Genomic DNA, 5,032 nt, shown 5'->3' with positions numbered 1-5,032 from the left:
GGACTGTAGCATGTTGCCAGAGAAGTAGGGGGGACGTGATTGTCAGCACTGCGGATATTATCGGAAATTAAAAAAAATACTATAAGCATTCATCCGAGAGCATTTATTCAGAAACCAGTAATTACACCAGTGACCGACGAGATGTGTAACTGCCACATAGGCAGCAATATCCTTACACCAGCGATTTATACTCCCCCCCCGGCAGAGTACGTCATTGGTACAGTCCAGGAGATACTGACAGATTGAGCAGAGTACGTGAAAGGTTGTGTTTAGAAAGGAGAGAGGCAGCACAGACCCTCATTGTAGAGACATCACCGGTCAGAGGACAGAGGTTGTGTGACCCCTGAGCACCCTGCACTGTAGTATTACCCCTGCAGAGTAATAATAGCCTAGTACTGATATATTACCCCCTGTACAGTAATAATACCCTAGTACTGTACCATTACCCCCTGCAAAGTAATAATACCCTAGCACTGTAGTATTACCCCCTGCACGGTAATAATACCCTAGTACTGTACCATTACCCCCTGCACAGTAATAATACCCTAGTGCTGACATATTACCCCTGCACAGTAATAATACCCTAGTACTGTACAATTACCCCCTGCACAGTAATAATACCGTACTGCTGATATATTACCCCCTGCACAGTGATAATACCCTAGTACTGTAATATTACCGCCTGACTAGTAATAATACCCTAGTACTGTAATATTACTCCCTGCACAGTAATAATACCATAACACTGTAATATTACTCACTGCGCAGTAATAATACCCTAGTGCTGTAATATTACTTCCTGCATAGTAATAATACCCTAGCACTGTAATATTACTCCCTGCACAGTAATACCGTATATACTCGAGTATAAGCCGACCCGAGTATAAGCCGAGGCCCCTAATTTTACCAAAAAAATGGGAAAATCGATTGACTCGAGTATAAGCCGGGGGTGGGAAATGCATTGGCCACAGCCTCCCCAGTGTATATAAACCCCCCCCCCCCCCCGTTGTGCAGCACAACAATACCATTGTAGCGGATGGATCGCACAGAAGATCTACGGGGGCTGCCGGAAAGGCGAGTTTTGATTTATTTTTTTGACTCGAGTATAAGCCGAGTTTGGGTTTTTCAGCACATTTTTTGTTATACTCGAGTATATAAGGTAATACCCTAGTGCTGTAATATTACCCCTACACAGTTATAATACCCTAGTGCTGTAATGTTACTCCCTGCACAGTAATAAAGCTCTAGTGCTAATATATTACCCCATGCACAGTAATAATGCCCTAGGACTGTAGTACTAACCCCTGCACCGTAATAATGCTTTAGTGCTAATATATTACACACTGCACAGTAACAATACCCTAGTGCTGTAATATTACCCCCTGCACAATAATAATATTGTATCACTGTAATGTTACCCCCTGCACAGTAATAATGTTATAGCACTGTAATACTACACCCAACACAGTAATAATACTATAGTACTGTAATATTACTCCCTGCACAGTAATAATGCCTTAGCACTGTAATATTACCCCTGCAGAGTAATAATACCCTAGTGCTAAAATTACTCCCTGCACAGTAATAATACCTTAGCGCTATAATATTACCCCCTGCACAGTAATATTGTCCTTAATGTAATATTATCCCCTACACAGTTATCATGTTTTAGCAATGTAATATTTACCTCTTCCACCATATATATCTCCTCTTTACGATTCTGAAGCTGATTGGCACAATGATGGCATCACAACCTATCACACATGGCAAGGGCAATGGCATATTGGTGGAGCAGGAAGCTGACTATGATCGGCTCTTGGAGGCGTTGTGCCTATTGCCTAGAATGTGGGGTTACTGTGACCTTTTTCTCCTCGTCCAGACGAGATGTCCCCAGTAATAATTGGACTTGATTGGTCAGTGTTATGCAGTAAGTGAATAGGCCGCCAGAATAGACTTGTAGGACAGACTAGGACATTGAGCCATAAGGCTAAAACCTCATCCCCGCTGTCCCTACCTAACTGACCAGACTACCGTAAGCAGTATGTGACATCTGGTCATCGTTCCCTTCCTGTGCTAAAGTGTAAACCCAGAGACAAAGACTGGACAATGCAAACATAGAAGAGTAATTGACAAATACATGTCAGAACCAAGAGGACAATGCAGTAGAGAATGACGGCAAAATAGATTACAAAATCACACTCATGAGCACATCCTCAGCAATACTATAAAGGGGTTGTCCCATCGTAGCAAGTTAGGCCTTGTCCACAGAATAGTACCTAACTGCCCACAAAACAACTATAAACACCATCTACCTATTAACCAACTATAAGATTCTCACTAGATGGTACAGAGTTCCACACGTACTACACAAAATATTTCAAGAGACCTCCTCGTGTTGCTGGCGATGCGATGTGGAGGAGGGGACGATCTTACATATATTTTGGGAATGTCCTAAGCTCTCCCCTTTCTGGGACCCCATTCTTAAGGTGGTTCTTGAGGTGACTGGTCTTGGGTCCTTTTACACCATAATGATTTTTTCCTTGCCACATACAGGCGATCTCTGCTTCAATATTAATTGAACGCGGCTAAATCATGCCTGTTGGCTTTCTACTGAACAACCCACAATTTTTCAATTGCTGAGGAGAGTAGAGGAGGTGAGTCGGATGGAGAGTCTGCTGTATTCAGACCCAAGGAGTACGGCATGTTTCCAAAAGATCTGGCACTGGTTTACCTTTAAATCATCATCGGCCTATCACACTCTGATCTGCCATGCCCTGGAGGAGATATGATTTTAGTCCTGCCCCCTCCCTTTTCGAGCCCCTCCCTCCCTTTTTATTTTCTTTTTTCTACCTGATTTCCCTTCCCCATCATCATCCTTCTGACCCCCCCCCCAACCTACTTTCCTTCATATTTCTGATTACCCAACTATTATGCGTGTACCTCATATCTTACTGAGGTTACTCAGATTCCGTTAATTAAATTTGATAAATGCCTATTTAGCGGACCCGACTTGTTTGAGCTGGGTCGTATGTTATTGTAAATGTTTGTTTGTACTACATTTTTTCTGGAGTACAAGCCCTGAAATACCGTATATACTCGTGTATAAGCCGAGTTTTTCAGCACAAAAAATGTGCTGAAAAACCTCGCTTCGGCTTATACACGAGTCAATTATTAAAAAAAAAATTAATACTCACCCTCCGGTGTCCCCGATGGTCGTCGCGGCTCCTGGTGGCTCCCAATCCCTGTCGCGGCTCCCCGTGTCTCCTCTTCTGTCTTCTATCTTCTCTAGCCGGCAGACTCGCGCCCATGCGATCTGCCAGCCGTCGCACACTGTGATGCAGCCCTGTCGCCGCTGATGACGTCATCCACGGCGACAGCGTCGCCAGAGAAGATAGAAGAGTGAAGGAGGCCCCGGGAGCCGCAACGAACATCGGGGGCAACGGAGGGGGAGTATTAAGTTTATTTTTTTATCTGTATGCTGGGCAGGCTGTATACTCATGGGAGCAGGCTGTATACTGATGGGGGCAGGCTGTATACTGATGGGGCAGGCTGTATACTGATGGGGGCAGGCTGTATACTGATGGGGGCAGGCTGTATACTGATGGGGGCAGGCTGTATACTGATGGGGGCAGGTTGTATACTGATGAGGGCAGGCTGTATACTGATGGGGGCAGGTTGTATACTGATGGGGGCAGGCTGTATACTGATGGGGGCAGGTTGTATACTGATGGGGGCAGGCTGTATACTGATGGGGGCAGGCTGTATACTGATGGGGGCAGGCTGTATACTGATGGGGGCAGGCTGTATACTGATGGGGGAAGGCTGTATACTGATGGGGGCAGGCTGTTTACTGATGGGGCAGGCTGTATACTGATGGGGCAGGCTGTATACTGATGGGGCAGGCTGTATACTGCAAGGAGGCAGGCTGTATACTACATGGGGGCAGGCTGTATGCTACGTGGGGCTGGCTGTATACTACACCCTCGGCTTATAATCGAGTCAATACGGTATGTTTACCCAGTTTTCTGTGGTAAAATTAGGGGTCTCGGCTTATACTCGGGTCGGCTTATACTCAAGTATATACGGTAATCACAACTATTGGTGCAACGCCAGGATCCTCCTGATTGAAGGGGTGGGGATTTCAGAATATGCCTATACATAGCATATTAGTTCTGGTGCAGTATTTATGTACCAAGCTTGGTTCAGATTCTGCATTTATGTAACAAAACATACCATAGGTGAATCCAGCGCTGCTTAAAAATGTAATATTTATTTATTAATCCATTCTTAAAAGTATAAAATCAGTAGTGCTACTCTTAGTCAATATAGGCACAAACTTTGCCACTTACAACCTGTAGACCAGATCGAAACTGGCAGAATATTTACCTTTAGTCTCCAACGGTTTTCCAAGACTATATAATAAATATGGCAGGCCGGCTGTTCACCAACAGCAGGTAGAAATAATAAACAATCAGGAAGACACAACTCCTATAAATGAGACCATTTCCCTGATTTCATCCTGTTTTGTAGTTTTTTATTCAGTCACTTTCACATTTTGTCATTGCAGCTCATCCAGAATGGCACATCCGTGTGAGCCTTGGCAGGGAGGTTAGCCGTGTCTTTCAGTGGAGGGTCCAGAGCATGGAGCAGTTACCAGGGGACTGGCCAATATACCAGGAGAAGTGGTGGTGGCCTAAGGAGGGCAACAACCCAGCTGCAGCATCCTTTACCTCCTCCAGAGCCCTGCAAAATTACCTCCAGCAGGCCACTTGTGAGGAACAGACTCCATGATGGTGGTACAAACACAAACTCTGCAAGTCAATGGCGTCCTGGAGACATTTCTACAAAATACATTGTATATTATGTATAATGTGATGTGTGATGTACGAATATAGAGTCTACACTTGTGAGAATTGTTGCTCTGTGTTGATCCCCAGCACCTCATCCACATAACCAAAACATGTCCTCCCACATACAATAAAACTGTGCACACCATATGAAATAACATAGACAAAAGACAGAAAGGTGAGGA

Source organism: Engystomops pustulosus, chromosome 6, assembly GCF_040894005.1.
Source record: "Engystomops pustulosus chromosome 6, aEngPut4.maternal, whole genome shotgun sequence".
Classification (NCBI taxonomy): Eukaryota; Metazoa; Chordata; class Amphibia; order Anura; family Leptodactylidae; genus Engystomops; species Engystomops pustulosus.
This window is presented reverse-complemented; position numbering follows the sequence as displayed.